The following is a 17,496-nucleotide window of genomic DNA, read 5'->3' on the forward strand; positions in this document are numbered from 1 at the left end:
AAGTCATTACTCCCATGGAGAAAAGTCCTCAAGGTGCTTATTGTATTCAATGCCGATGCAAATTTTGTGATTCATCAACACTCTGAAGGTCCACAGATTACGGAATGCTTCCAGATGTGCTTCGAAAACTACTACTCGTCTTCCAGGGAACGATCAAAGAGTAGACAGTTTAAGACATTACTACCACGGAGAAAAGTCCGCATGGTGCTTATTGTGTTCAATACCGATGCAATTTTTGTGTTTCGTCAACACTCTGAATGTCCACAGATTACAGAATGCCTCCAGATATGCTTCGGAAACTACTACTAGTCTTCCAGTGTTCGATTAAAGCGTAGACAGTTTAAGACCTTACTCCTATAGAGAAAAGTCCGCATGGTGCTTATTTTGTTCAATGCCGATGCAATTTTTGTGTTTCATCAACGCTCTGAAGGTCCACAGATTACAGGATGCCTACAGATGGCCCCTCCCCCCATGAACCATGGACCTTGCCGTTGGTGGTGAGGCTTGCGTGCCTCAGCGATACTGATGGCCATACCGTAGGTGCAACCACAACGGAGGGGTATCTGTTGAGAGGCCAGACAAACGTGTGGTTCCTGAAGAGGGGCAGCAGCCTTTTCAGTATTTGCAGGGGCAACAGTCTGGATGTTTGATTGATCTGGCCTTGCAACATTAACCAAAACGGCTTTGCTGTGCTGATCTGCGAACGGCTGAAAGCAAGGGGAAACTACAGCCGTAATTTTTCCCGAGGACATGCAGCTTTACTGTATGATTAAATGATGATGGCATCCTCTTGGGTAAAATATTCCGGAGGTAAAATAGTCCCCCATTCGAATCTCCGGGCGGGGACTACTCAGGAGGATGTCGTTATCAGGAGAAAGAAAACTGGCGTTCTACGGATCGGAGCGTGGAATGTCAGATCCCTTAATCGGGCAGGTAGGTTAGAAAATTTAAAAAGGGAAATGGATAGGTTAAAGTTAGATATAGTGGGAATTAGTGAAGTTCGGTGGCAGGAGGAACAAGACTTCTGGTCAGGTGACTACAGGGTTATAAACACAAAATCAAATAGGGGTAATGCAGGAGTAGGTTTAATAATGAATAGGAAAATAGGAATGCGGGTAAGCTACTACAAACAGCATAGTGAACGCATTATTGTGGCCAAGATAGATACGAAGCCCACACCTACTACAGTAGTACAAGTTTATATGCCAACTAGCTCTGCAGATGATGAAGAAATTGAAGAAATGTACGATGAAATAAAAGAAATTATTCAGATAGTGAAGGGAGACGAAAATTTAATAGTAATGGGTGACTGGAATTCGAGTGTAGGTAAAGGGAGAGAAGGAAACATAGTAGGTGAATATGGATTGGGGCTAAGAAATGAAAGAGGAAGCCGCCTAGTAGAATTTTGCACAGAGCACAACTTAATCATAGCTAACACTTGGTTTAAAAATCATGAAAGAAGGTTGTATATGTGGAAGAACCCTGGAGATACTAAAAGGTATCAAATAGATTATATAATGGTAAGACAGAGATTTAGGAACCAGGTTTTAAGTTGTAAGACATTTCCAGGGGCAGATGTGGACTCTGACCACAATCTATTGGTTATGACCTGTAGATTAAAACTGAAGAAACTTCAAAAATGTGAGAAATGAAGGAGTTGGGACCTGGATAAACTGAAAGAACCAGAGGTTGTACAGAGTTTCAGAGAGAGCATAAGGGAACAATTGACAGGAATAGGGGAAAGAAATACAGTAGAAGAAGAAAGGGTAGCTCTGAGGGATGTAGTAGTGAAGGCAGCAGAGGATAAAGTAGGTAAAAAGACGAGGGCTGCTAGAAATCGTTGGGTAACAGAAGAAATATTGAATTTAATTGATGAAAGGAGAAAATATAAAAATACAGTAAATGAAGCAGGCAAAAAGGAATACAAACGTCTCAAAAATGAGATCGACAGGAAGTGCAAAATGGCTAAACAGGGATGGCTAGGGGACAAATGTAAGGATGTAGAAGCTTATCTCACTAGGGGTAAGATAGATACTGCCTACAGGAAAATTAAAGAGACCTTTGGAGAGAAGAGAACCACGTGTATGAATATCAAGAGCTCAGATGGCAGCCCAGTTCTAAGCAAAGAAGGGAAGGCAGAAAGGTGGAAGGAGTATATAGAAGGTTTATACAAGGGCGATGTACTTGAGGACAATATTATGGAAATAGAAGAGGATGTACATGAAGACGAAATTAGAGATACGATACTGCGTGAAGAGTTTGAAAGAGCACTGAAAGACCTGAGTCGAAACAAGGCCCCCGGAGTAGACAACATTCCATTAGAACTACTGACGGCCTTGGGAGAGCCAGTCATGACAAAACTCTACCAGCTGGTGAGCAAGATGTATGAGACAGGCGAAATACCCTCAGACTTCAAGAAGAATATAATAATTCCAATCCCAAAGAAAGCAGGTGCTGACAGATGTGAAAATTACCGAACTATCAGTTTAATAAGCCACGGCTGCAAAATACTAACGCGAATTCTTTACAGACGAATGGAAAAACTGGTAGATGCAGACCTCGGGGAGGATCAGTTTGGATTCCGTCGAAATGTTGGAACACGTGAGGCAATACTGACCTTACGACTTATCTTAGAAGAAAGATTAAGAAAAGGCAAACCTACGTTTCAAGCATTTGTAGACTTAGAGAAAGCTTTTGACAATGTTGACTGGAATACTCTTTTTCAAATTCTAAAGGTGGCAGGGGTAAAATACAGGGAGCGAAAGGCTATTTATAATTTGTACAGAAACCAGATGGCAGTAATAAGAGTCGAGGGGCATGAAAGGGAAGCAGTGGTTGGGAAAGGAGTGAGACAGGGTTGTAGCCTCTCCCCGATGTTATTCAATCTGTATATTGAGCAAGCAGTAAAGGAAACAAAAGAAAAATTTGGAGTAGGTATTAAAATTCATGGAGACGAAGTAAAAACTTTGAGGTTCGCCGATGACATTGTAATTCTGTCAAAGACGGCAAAGGACTTGGAAGAGCAGTTGAACGGAATGGACAGTGTCTTGAAAGGAGGATATAAGATGAACATTAACAAAAGCAAAACGAGGATTATGGAATGTAGTCAAATGAAATCGGGTGATGCTGAGGGAATTAGATTAGGAAATGAGACACTTAAAGTAGTAAAGGAGTTTTGCTATTTAGGAAGTAAAATAACTGATGATGGTCGAAGTAGAGAGGATATAAAATGTAGACTGGCAATGGCAAGGAAAGCGTTTCTGAAGAAGAGAAATTTGTTAACATCGAATATAGATTTATGTATCAGGAAGTCGTTTCTGAAAGTATTTGTTTGGAGTGTAGCCATGTATGGAAGTGAAACATGGACGATTACTAGTTTGGACAAGAAGAGAATAGAAGCTTTCGAAATGTGGTGCTACAGAAGAATACTGAAGATAAGGTGGATAGATCACGTAACTAATGAGGAGGTATTGAATAGGATTGGGGAGAAGAGAAGTTTGTGGCACAACTTGACTAGAAGAAGGAATCGGTTTATAGGACATGTTTTGAGGCATCAAGGGATCACAAATATAGCATTGAAGGGCAGCGTGGAGGGTAAAAATCGTAGAGGGAGACCGAGAGATGAGTACACTAAGCAGAATCAGAAGGATGTAGGTTGCAGTAGGTACTGGGAGATGAAGCAGCTTGCACAAGATAGAGTAGCATGGAGAGCTGCATCAAACCAGTCTCAGGACTGAAGACAACAACAACAACAATACAGATGACCTTCGGAAACTACTACTAGTCTTCCAGTGTACGATCAAAGCGTAGACAGTTTAAGACATTACTCCCACGGAGAAAAGTCCGCATGGTGCTTATTGTGTTCAATGCCGATGCAATTTTTGTGTTTCGTCAACACTCTGAATGTCAACAGAATACAGAATGCCTCCAGATGTGCTTCGGAAACTACTACTAGTCTTTCAGTGTACGATCAAAGCGTAGACAGTTTAAGACCTTACTCCCATGGAGAAAAGTCCGCATGGTGATTATTTTGTTCAATGCCGATGCAATTTTTGTGTTTCATCAACGCTCTGAAGGTCCACAGATTACAGGATGCCTACAGATGTCTTTCGGAAACTACTACTAGTCTTCCAGGGAACGATCAAGGCGTAGACAGTTTAAGACATTACTCCCATGGAGAAAAGTCCGCATGGTGCTTATTGTGTTCAATGCCGATGCAATTTTTGTGTTTCATCAACACTCTGAAGGTCCACAGATTACAGAATGCATCCAGATATGCTTCGGAAACTACTACTAGTCTTCCAGGGAACGATCAAAGCGTAGACAGTTTAAGACATTACTCCCATGGAGAAAAGTCCGCATGGTGCTTATTGTGTTCAATGCCTATGCAATTTTTGTGTTTCATCAACACTCTGAAGGTCCACAGATTACAGAATGCATCCAGATATGCTTCGGAAACTACTACTAGTCTTCCAGGGAACGATCAAAGCGTAGACAGTTTAAGACATTACTCCCATGGAGATAATTCGGCATGGTGCTTATTGAGTTCAATGCCGATGCAATTTTTGGGTTTCATCTACACTCTGAAGGTAAACTGATTACAGAATGCATCCACATGTGCTTCGGAAACTAATACTAGTCTTCCAGGGAACGATCAAAGCGTAGACAGTTTAAGACATTACTCCCATGGAGAAAACTCCGCATGATGCATATTGCGTTCAATGGCGATGCAATTTCAGTGTTTCATCAAAACTCTGAAGGTCCAAAGATTACAGAATCCCACCAGATGTGCTTCGGAAACTACTCCTAGTCTTCTAGTGTACGATCAAAGCGTAGACAGTTTAAGACATTCCTCCCATGGAAAAAAGTCGGCATGGAGCTTATTGTGTTCAATGCTGATGCAATTTTTGTGTTTCATCAACACTCTGAAGTTCCACAGATTACAGAATGCATCCAGATATGCTTCGGAAACTACTACTAGTCTTCCAGGGAGCGATCAAAGCGTAGACAGTTTAAAACATTACTCCCAAGGAGAAAAGTCCTCATGGTGCTTATTGTGGTCAATGACGAAGCAATTTTTGTCTTTCATCAACACTCTGATGGTCCACAGATTACAGAATGCATCCAGATGTACTTCGGAAACTACTACTAGTCTTCCAGGGAACGATCAAAACGTAGACAGTTTAAGACCTTACTCCCATGGAGAAAAGTCCGATTGGTGATTATTTTGTTCAATGCCGATGCAATTTTTGTGTTTCATCAACGCTCTGAAGGTCCACAGATTACAGGATGCCTACAGATGTCTTTCGGAAACTACTACTAGTCTTCCAGGGAACGATCAAGGCGTAGACAGTTTAAGACATTACTCCCATGGAGAAAAGTCCGCATGGTGCTTATTGTGTTCAATGCCGATGCAATTTTTGTGTTTCGTCAACACTCTGAATGTCAACAGAATACAGAATGCCTCCAGATGTGCTTCGGAAACTACTACTAGTCTTTCAGTGTACGATCAAAGCGTAGACAGTTTAAGACCTTACTCCCATGGAGAAAAGTCCGCATGGTGATTATTTTGTTCAATGCCGATGCAATTTTTGTGTTTCATCAACGCTCTGAAGGTCCACAGATTACAGGATGCCTACAGATGTCTTTCGCAAACTACTACTAGTCTTCCAGGGAACGATCAATGCGTAGACAGTTTAAGACATTACTCCCATGGAGAAAAGTCCGCATGGTGCTTATTGTGTTCAATGCCGATGCAATTTTTGTGTTTCATCAACACTCTGAAGGTCCACAGATTACAGAATGCATCCAGATATGCTTCGGAAACTACTACTAGTCTTCCAGGGAACGATCAAAGCGTAGACAGTTTAAGACATTACTCCCATGGAGAAAAGTCCGCATGGTGCTTATTGTGTTCAATGCCGATGCAATTTCTGTGTTTCATCAACACTCTGAAGGTATACAGATTACAGAATGCCTCCAGATGTGATTCGGAAACTACTGCTAGTCTTCCAGTGAACGATCACAGCTTAGACAGTTTAAGACATTACTCTCATGGAGAAAGGTTCAGCAAGGGGTTTATTGTGTTCAATGCCGATTCAATTTCTGTGTTTCATCAACACTCTGAAGGTCCACAGATTACAGAATGCCTCCAGATGTGCTTCGGAAACTACTACTAGTCTTCAAGTGAAGGATCAAAGCGTAGACAGTTTAAGACATTACTCTCATGGAGAAAAGTCCGCATGATGCTTATTGTGTTCAACGCCGATTCAATTTCTGTTTTTCATCAACACTCTGAAGTTCCACAGATTACAGAATGCATCCAGATGTTCTTCGGAAACTACTACTAGTCTTCCAGGGAACGATCAAAGCGTAGACAGTTTAAGACATTACTCCCATTGAGAAAAGTTCGCATGGTGCTTATTGTGTTCAATGCCGATGCAATTTTTGTGTTTCATCAACACTCTGAAGGTCCACAGATTTCAGAATACATCCAGATATGCTTCGGAAACTACTACTAGTCTTCCAGGGAACGATCAAAACGTAGACAGTTTTAGACATTACTCCCATGGAGAAAAGTCCGCATGGTGCTTATAGTGTTCAATGCCGATTCAATTTCTTTGTTTCATCAACACTCTGATGGTCCACAGATTACAGAATGCATCCAGATGTACTTCGGAAACTACTACTAGTCTTCCAGGGAACGATCAAAACGTAGACAGTTTTAGACATTACTCCCATGGAGAAAAGTCCGCATGGTGCTTATAGTGTTCAATGCCGATTCAATTTCTTTGTTTCATCAACACTCTGAAGGTTCACAGATTATAGAATGCATCCAGATGTGCTTCGGAAACTACTACTAGTCATCCAGGGAACGATCAAAGCGTAGACAGTTTAAGACTGTTCTCCCATGTAGAAAAGTCCGTATGGTGCTTATTGTGTTCAATGCCAATGCAATTTCTGTGTTTCATCAACACTCTGAAGGTCACCAGATTACAGAATGCATCCAGATGTGCTTCGGAAACAACTACTAGTCTTCCAGGGAACGATCAAAGCGTAGACAGTTTAAGACATTACTCCCATGGAGAAAAGTCCGCATGGTGCTTATTGTGTTCAATGCCGATGCAATTTTTGTGTATCATCAACACTCTGAATGTCCACAGATTACAGAGTGCATCCAGATGTGCTTCGGAAACTACTACTAGTCTTCCAGTGTACGATCAAAGCGTAGACAGTTTAAGACATTACTCCCATGGAGAAAAGACCGCACGGTGCTTATTGTGTTCAATGCCGATGCAATTTTTGTGTTTCATCAGAACTCTGAAGGTCCACAGATTACAGAATGAATCCAGATGTGCTTCGGAAACTACTACTAGTCTTCCAGTGTACGATCAAAGCGTAGACAGTTAAGACATTACTCCCATGGAGAAAAGATCGCATGGTGCTTATTGTGTTCAATGCAGATACAATTTTTGTGTTTCATCAACACTCTGAAGGTCCACAGGTTACAGAATGCTTCCAAATGTGCTTCGGAAACTACTACTAGTCTTGCAGTGTACGGACAAATCGTAGACAGTTTAAGACATTACTCCCATTGAGAAAATTTCGTATGGTGCTTATTGTGTTCAATGCCGATGCAATTTTTATGTTTCATCAACACTCTGAAGGTCCACAGATTGCAGAATGCATCCAGATGTGCTTCGGAAACTACTACTAGTCTTCCAGTGTACGATCAAAGCGTAGACAGTTTTAGACATAACTCCCAAGGAAAAAAGTCCGCATGGTGCTTATTGTGTTCTATGCCGATGCAATTTTTGTGTTTCATCAACACTCTGAAGGTTCACAGATTACAGAATGCCTCCAGATGTGCTTCGGAAACTACTACTAGTCTTCCAGGGAACGATCGTAGCGTAGACAGTTGAAGACATTACTCTCATTTAGAAAAGTCCGCATGGTGCTTATTGTGTTCAATGCCGATTCAAGTTCTGTGTTTCATCAACACTCTGAAGGTAAGCAGATTACAGAATGCCTCCAGATGTGCTTCGGAAACTACTACTAGTCTTCCAGTGTACGATCAAAGCGTAGACAGTTTAAGACATTACTCCCATGGAGAAAAGACCGCATGGTGCTTATTGTGTTCATTGCCGATGCAATTTTTGTGTTTCATCATCACTCTGAAGGTCCACAGATTACAGAATGCATCCAGATGTGCTTCGGAAACTACTACTAGTCTTCCAGGGAACGAAAAAAACGTAGACAGTTTAAGACATTACTCTCATGGAGAAAAGTCCGCATGGTGCTTATTGTGTTCAATGCCGATGCAATTTTTGTGTTTCATGAACACTCTGTAGGTCCACAGATTACAGAATGCATCCATATGTGCTTCGGAAACTACTACTAGTCTTCAAGTGAAGGATGAAAGCGTAGACAGTTTAAGACATTACTCTCATGGAGAAAAGTCCGCATGGTGCTTATTGTGTACAATGCCGATTCAATTTCTGTTTTTCATCAACACCCTGAAGTTCCACAGATTACAGAATGCATCCAGATGTTCTTGGGAAACTACTACTAGTCTTCCAGGGAACGATCAAAGCGTAGACAGTTTAAGACATTACTCTCATGGAGAAAAGTCCGCATGGTGCCTATTGTGTTCAATGCCGATGCAATTTCAGTGTTTCATCAACACTCTGAAGATCCACAGATTACAGAATGCAACCAGATGTACTTCGGAAACTACTACTAGTCTTCCAGGGTACGATCAAAGCGTAGACAGTTTTAGACATAACTCCCAAGGAAAAAAGTCCGCATGGTGCTTATTGTGTTCAATGCCGATTCAATTTTTGTGTTTCATCAACACTCTGAACGTGCACAGATTATAGAATGCCTCCAGATGTGTTTCGGAAACTACTACTAGTCTTCCAGGAAACGATCATAGCGTAGACAATTTAAGACATTACTCCTATGGAGAAAAGTCGGCATGGTGCTTATTGTGTTCAATGCCGATGCAATTTTTGTGTTTCATCAACACTCTGAAGGTCCACAGGTTACAGAATGCTTCCAAATGTGCTTCGGAAACTACTACTAGTCTTGCAGTGTACGGACAAATCGTAGACAGTTTAAGACATTACTCCCATAGGGAAAATTTCGTATGGTGCTTATTGTGTTCAATGCCGATGCAATTTTTATGTTTCATCAACACTCTGAAGGTCCACAGATTGCAGAATGCATCCAGATGTGCTTCGGAAACTACTACTAGTCTTCCAGTGTACGATCAAAGCGTAGACAGTTATAGACATAACTCCCAAGGAAAAAAGTCCGCATGGTGCTTATTGTGTTCTATGCCGATGCAATTTTTGTGTTTCATCAACACTCTGAAGGTTCACAGATTACAGAATGCCTCCAGATGTGCTTCGGAAACTACTACTAGTCTTCCAGGGAACGATCGTAGCGTAGACAGTTTAAGACATTACTCTCATGGAGAAAAGTCCGCATGGTGCTTATTGTGTTCAATGCCGATTCAAGTTCTGTGTTTCATCAACACTCTGAAGCTAAGCAGATTACAGAATGCCTCCAGATGTGCTTCGGAAACTACTACTAGTCTTCCAGTGTACGATCAAAGCGTAGACAGTTTAAGACATTACTCCCATGGAGAAAAGACCGCATGGTGCTTATTGTGTTCATTGCCGATGCAATTTTTGTGTTTCATCATCACTCTGAAGGTCCACAGATTACAGAATGCATCCAGATGTGCTTCGGAAACTACTACTAGTCTTCCAGGGAACGATCAAAGCGTAGACAGTTTAAGACATTACTCCCATTGAGTAAAGTTCGCATGGTGCTTATTGTGTTCAATGCCGATGCAATTTTTGTGTTTCATCAACACTCTGAACGTCCACAGATTACAGAATGCCTTCAGATGTGCATCGGAAACTACTACTAGTCTTCCAGGGTACGATCAAAGCGTAGACAGTTTTAGACATAACTCCCAAGGAAAAGAGTCCGCATGGTGCTTATTGTGTTCTATGCCGATGCAATTTTTGTGTTTCATCAACACTCTGAAGGTTCACAGATTACAGAATGCCTCCAGATGTGCTTCGGAAACTACTACTAGTCTTCCAGGGAACGATCGTAGCGTAGACAGTTTAAGACATTACTCTCATATAGAAAAGTCCGCATGGTGCTTATTGTGTTCAATGCCGATTCAAGTTCTGTGTTTCATCAACACTCTGAAGGTAAGCAGATTACAGAATGCCTCCAGATGTGCTTCGGAAACTACTACTAGTCTTCCAGTGTAGGATCAAAGCGTAGACAGTTTAAGACATTACTCCCATGGAGAAAAGTCCGCATGGTGCCTATTGTGTTCATTGCCGATGCAATTCTTGTGTTTCATCATCACTCTGAAGGTCCACAGATTACAGAATGCCTCCAGATGTGCTTCGGAAACTACTACTAGTCTTTCAGTGTACGATCAAAGCGTAGACAGTTTAAGACCTTACTCCCATGGAGAAAAGTCCGCATGGTGATTATTTTGTTCAATGCCGATGCAATTTTTGTGTTTCATCAACGCTCTGAAGGTCCACAGATTACAGAATGCCTCCAGATGTGCTTCGGAAACTACTACTAGTCTTCCAGGGAACGATCGTAGCGTAGACAGTTGAAGACATTACTCTCATGGAGAAAAGTCCGCATGGTGCTTATTGTGTGCAATGCCGATTCAAGTTCTGTGTTTCATCAACACTCTGAAGGTAAGCAGATTACAGAATGCCTCCAGATGTGCTTCGGAAACTACTACTAGTCTTCCAGTGTACGATCAAAGCGTAGACAGTTTAAGACATTACTCCCATGGAGAAAAGACCGCATGGTGCTTATTGTGTTTTTTGCCGATGCAATTTTTGTGTTTCATCATCACTCTGAAGGTCCACAGATTACAGAATGCATCCAGATGTGCTTCGGAAACTACTACTAGTCTTCCAGGGAACGAAAAAAACGTAGACAGTTTAAGACATTACTCTCATGGAGAAAAGTCCGCATGGTGCTTATTGTGTTCAATGCCGATGCAATTTTTGTGTTTCATGAACACTCTGTAGGTCCACAGATTACAGAATGCATCCATATGTGCTTCGGAAACTACTACTAGTCTTCAAGTGAAGGATGAAAGCGTAGACAGTTTAAGACATTACTCTCATGGAGAAAAGTCCGCATGGTGCTTATTGTGTACAATGCCGATTCAATTTCTGTTTTTCATCAACACTCTGAAGTTCCACAGATTACAGAATGCATCCAGATGTTCTTGGGAAACTACTACTAGTCTTCCAGGGAACGATCAAAGCGTAGACAGTTTAAGACATTACTCTCATGGAGAAAAGTCCGCATGGTGCCTATTGTGTTCAATGCCGATGCAATTTCAGTGTTTCATCAACACTCTGAAGATCCACAGATTACAGAATGCAACCAGATGTACTTCGGAAACTACTACTAGTCTTCCAGGGTACGATCAAAGCGTAGACAGTTTTAGACATAACTCCCAAGGAAAAAAGACCGCATGGTGCTTATTGTGTTCAATGCCGATTCAATTTTTGTGTTTCATCAACACTCTGAACGTGCACAGATTATAGAATGCCTCCAGATGTGTTTCGGAAACTACTACTAGTCTTCCAGGAAACGATCATAGCGTAGACAATTTAAGACATTACTCCTATGGAGAAAAGTCGGCATGGTGCTTATTGTGTTCAATGCCGATGCAATTTTTGTGTTTCATCAACACTCTGAAGGTCCACAGGTTACAGAATGCTTCCAAATGTGCTTCGGAAACTACTACTAGTCTTGCAGTGTACGGACAAATCGTAGACAGTTTAAGACATTACTCCCATAGGGAAAATTTCGTATGGTGCTTATTGTGTTCAATGCCGATGCAATTTTTATGTTTCATCAACACTCTGAAGGTCCACAGATTGCAGAATGCATCCAGATGTGCTTCGGAAACTACTACTAGTCTTCCAGTGTACGATCAAAGCGTAGACAGTTTTAGACATAACTCCCAAGGAAAAAAGTCCGCATGGTGCTTATTGTGTTCTATGCCGATGCAATTTTTGTGTTTCATCAACACTCTGAAGGTTCACAGATTACAGAATGCCTCCAGATGTGCTTCGGAAACTACTACTAGTCTTCCAGGGAACGATCGTATCGTAGACAGTTTAAGACATTACTCTCATGGAGAAAAGTCCGCATGGTGCTTATTGTGTTCAATGCCGATTCAAGTTCTGTGTTTCATCAACACTCTGAAGGTAAGCAGATTACAGAATGCCTCCAGATGTGCTTCGGAAACTACTACTAGTCTTCCAGTGTACGATCAAAGCGTAGACAGTTTAAGACATTACTAACATGGAGAAAAGACCGCATGGTGCTTATTGTGTTCATTGCCGATGCAATTTTTGTGTTTCATCATCACTCTGAAGGTCCACAGATTACAGAATGCATCCAGATGTGCTTCGGAAACTACTACTAGTCTTCCAGGGAACGATCAAAGCGTAGACAGTTTAAGACATTACTCCCATTGAGTAAAGTTCGCATGGTGCTTATTGTGTTCAATGCCGATGCAATTTTTGTGTTTCATCAACACTCTGAACGTCCACAGATTACAGAATGCATCCAGATGTGCTTCGGAAACTACTACTAGTCTTCCAGGGTACGATCAAAGCGTAGACAGTTTTAGACATAACTCCCAAGGAAAAGAGTCCGCATGGTGCTTATTGTGTTCTATGCCGATGCAATTTTTGTGTTTCATCAACACTCTGAAGGTTCACAGATTACAGAATGCCTCCAGATGTGCTTCGGAAACTACTACTAGTCTTCCAGGGAACGATCGTAGCGTAGACAGTTTAAGACATTACTCTCATATAGAAAAGTCCGCATGGTGCTTATTGTGTTCAATACCGATTCAAGTTCTGTGTTTCATCAACACTCTGAAGGTAAGCAGATTACAGAATGCCTCCAGATGTGCTTCGGAAACTACTACTAGTCTTCCAGTGTAGGATCAAAGCGTAGACAGTTTAAGACATTACTCCCATGGAGAAAAGTCCGCATGGTGCCTATTGTGTTCATTGCCGATGCAATTTTTGTGTTTCATCATCACTCTGAAGGTCCACAGATTACAGAATGCCTCCAGATGTGCTTCGGAAACTACTACTAGTCTTTCAGTGTACGATCAAGCGTAGACAGTTTAAGACCTTACTCCCATGGAGAAAAGTCCGCATGGTGATTATTTTGTTCAATGCCGATGCAATTTTTGTGTTTCATCAACGCTCTGAAGGTCCACAGATTACAGAATGCTTCCAGATATGCTTCGGAAAATACTACTAGTCTTCCAGGGAACGATCAAAGCGTAGACAGTTTAAAACATTACTCCCAAGGAGAAAAGTCCTCATGGTGCTTATTGTGGTCAATGACGATGCAATTTTTGTCTTTCATCAACACTCTGATGGTCCACAGATTACAGAATGCATCCAGATGTACTTCGGAAACTACTACTAGTCTTCCAGGGAACGACCAAAACGTAGACAGTTTAAGACATTACTCCCATGGAGAAAAGTCCGCATGGTGCTTATAGTGTTCAATGCCGATTCAATTTCTTTGTTTCATCAACACTCTGAAGGTTCACAGATTATAGAATGCCTCCAGATGTGCTTCGGAAACTACTACTAGTCTTCCAGTGTACGATCAAAGCGTAGACAGTTTAAGACATTACTCCCATGGAGAAAAGACCTCATGGTGCTTATTGTGTTCATTGCCGATGCAATTTTTGTGTTTCATCATCACTCTGAAGGTCCACAGATTACAGAATGCATCCAGATGTGCTTCGGAAACTACTACTAGTCTTCCAGGGAACGAAAAAAACGTAGACAGTTTAAGACATTACTCTCATGGAGAAAAGTCCGCATGGTGCTTATTGTGTTCAATGCCGATGCAATTTTTGTGTTTCATGAACACTCTGTAGGTCCACAGATTACAGAATGCATCCAGATGTGCTTCGGAAACTACTACTAGTCTTCAAGTGAAGGATCAAAGCGTAGACAGTTTAAGACATTACTCTCATGGAGAAAAGTCCGCATGGTGCTTATTGTGTTCAATGCCGATTCAATTTCTGTTTTTCATCAACACTCTGAAGTTCCACAGATTACAGAATGCATCCAGATGTTCTTGGGAAACTACTACTAGTCTTCCAGGGAACGATCAAAGCGTAGACAGTTTAAGACATTACTCTCATGGAGAAAAGTCCGCATGGTGCCTATTGTGTTCAATGCCGATGCAATTTCAGTGTTTCATCAACAATCTGAAGATCCACAGATTACAGAATGCAACCAGATGTACTTCGGAAACTACTACTAGTCTTCCAGGGTACGATCAAAGCGTAGACAGTTTTAGACATAACTCCCAAGGAAAAAAGTCCGCATGGTGCTTATTGTGTTCAATGCCGATTCAATTTTTGTGTTTCATCAACACTCTGAACGTGCACAGATTATAGAATGCCTCCAGATGTGTTTCGGAAACTACTACTAGTCTTCCAGGAAACGATCATAGCGTAGACAATTTAAGACATTACTCCTATGGAGAAAAGTCGGCATGGTGCTTATTGTGTTCAATGCCGATGCAATTTTTGTGTTTCATCAACACTCTGAAGGTCCACAGGTTACAGAATGCTACCAAATGTGCTTCGGAAACTACTACTAGTCTTGCAGTGTACGGACAAATCGTAGACAGTTTAAGACATTACTCCCATAGGGAAAATTTCGTATGGTGCTTATTGTGTTCTATGCCGATGCAATTTTTGTGTTTCATCAACACTCTGAAGGTTCACAGATTACAGAATGCCTCCAGATGTGCTTCGGAAACTACTACTAGTCTTCCAGGGAACGATCGTAGCGTAGACAGTTTAAGACATTACTCTCATGGAGAAAAGTCCGCATGGTGCTTCTTGTGTTCAATGCCGATTCAAGTTCTGTGTTTCATCAACACTCTGAAGGTAAGCAGATTACAGAATGCCTCCAGATGTTATTCGGAAACTACTACTAGTCTTCCAGTGTACGATCAAAGCGTAGACAGTTTAACACATTACTCCCATGGAGAAAAGACCGCATGGTGCTTATTGTGTTCATTGCCGATGCAATTTTTGTGTTTCATCATCACTCTGAAGGTCCACAGATTACAGAATGCATCCAGATGTGCTTCGGAAACTACTACTAGTCTTCCAGGGAACGATCAAAGCGTAGACAGTTTAAGACATTACTCCCATTGAGTAAAGTTCGCATGGTGCTTATTGTGTTCAATGCCGATGCAATTTTTGTGTTTCATCAACACTCTGAACGTCCACAGATTACAGAATGCCTTCAGATGTGCTTCGGAAACTACTACTAGTCTTCCAAGGTACGATCAAAGCGTAGACAGTTTTAGACATAACTCCCAAGGAAAAAAGTCCGCATGGTGCTTATTGTGTTCTATGCCGATGCAATTCTTGTGTTTCATCAACACTCTGAAGGTTCACAGATTACAGAATGCCTCCAGATGTGCTTCGGAAACTACTACTAGTCTTCCAGGGAACGATCGTAGCGTAGACAGTTTAAGACATTACTCTCATATAGAAAAGTCCGCATGGTGCTTATTGTGTTCAATGCCGATTCAAGTTCTGTGTTTCATCAACACTCTGAAGGTAAGCAGATTACAGAATGCCTCCAGATGTGCTTCCGAAACTACTACTAGTCTTCCAGTGTAGGATCAAAGCGTAGACAGTTTAAGACATTACTCCCATGGAGAAAAGTCCGCATGGTGCCTATTGTGTTCATTGCCGATGCAATTTTTGTGTTTCATCATCACTCTGAAGGTCCACAGATTACAGAATGCCTCCAGATGTGCTTCGGAAACTACTACTAGTCTTTCAGTGTACGATCAAAGCGTAGACAGTTTAAGACCTTACTCCCATGGAGAAAAGTCCGCATGGTGATTATTTTGTTCAATGCCGATGCAATTTTTGTGTTTCATCAACGCTCTGAAGGTCCACAGATTACAGAATGCTTCCAGATATGCTTCGGAAAATACTACTAGTCTTCCAGGGAACGATCAAAGCGTAGACAGTTTAAAACATTACTCCCAAGGAGAAAAGTCCTCATGGTGCTTATTGTGGTCAATGACGATGCAATTTTTGTCTTTCATCAACACTCTGATGGTCCACAGATTACAGAATGCATCCAGATGTACTTCGGAAACTACTACTAGTCTTCCAGGCAACGATCAAAACGTAGACAGTTTAAGACATTACTCTCATGGAGAAACGTCCGCATGGTGCTTATAGTGTTCAATGCCGATTCAATTTCTGTTTTTCATCAACACTCTGAAGGTAAGCAGATTACAGAATGCATCCAGATGTTCTTCGGAAACTACTACTAGTCTTCCAGGGAACGATCAAAGCGTAGACAGTTTAAGACATTACTCCCATTGAGAAAAGTTCGCATGGTGCTTATTGTGTTCAATGCCGATGCAATTTTTGTGTTTCATCAACACTCTGAAGGTCCACAGATTTCAGAATGCATCCAGATATGCTTCGGAAACTGCTACAAGTCTTCCAGGGAACGATCGTAGCGTAGACAGTTTAAAACATTACTCCCATGGAGAAAAGTCCTCATGGTGCTTATTGTGGTCAATGCCGATGCAATTTTTGTCTTTCATCAACACTCTGATGGTCCACAGATTACAGAATGCATCCAGATGTACTTCGGAAACTACTACTAGTCTTCCAGGGAACGACCAAAACGTAGACAGTTTAAGACATTACTCCCATGGAGAAAAGTCCGCATGGTGCTTATAGTGTTCAATGCCGATTCAATTTCTTTGTTTCATCAACACTCTGAAGGTTCACAGATTATAGAATGCCTCCAGATGTGCTTCGGAAACTACTACTAGTCTTCCAGTGTACGATCAAAGCGTAGACAGTTTAAGACATTACTCCCATGGAGAAAAGACCGCATGGTGCTTATTGTGTTCATTGCCGATGCAATTTTTGTGTTTCATCATCACTCTGAAGGTCCACAGGTTACAGAATGCATCCAGATGTGCTTCGGAAACTACTACTAGTCTTCCAGGGAACGAAAAAAACGTAGACAGTTTAAGACATTACTCTCATGGAGAAAAGTCCGCATGGTGCTTATTGTGTTCAATGCCGATGCAATTTTTGTGTTTCATGAACACTCTGTAGGTCCACAGATTACAGAATGCATCCAGATGTGATTCGGAAACTACTACTAGTCTTCAAGTGAAGGATCAAAGCGTAGACAGTTTAAGACATTACTCTCATGGAGAAAAGTCCGCATGGTGCTTATTGTGTTCAATGCCGATTCAATTTCTGTTTTTCATCAACACTCTGAAGTTCCACAGATTACAGAATGCATCCAGATGTTCTTGGGAAACTACTACTAGTCTTCCAGGGAACGATCAAAGCGTAGACAGTTT

Source organism: Schistocerca gregaria, chromosome 9 (assembly GCF_023897955.1).
Source record: "Schistocerca gregaria isolate iqSchGreg1 chromosome 9, iqSchGreg1.2, whole genome shotgun sequence".
NCBI lineage: Eukaryota > Metazoa > Arthropoda > Insecta > Orthoptera > Acrididae > Schistocerca > Schistocerca gregaria.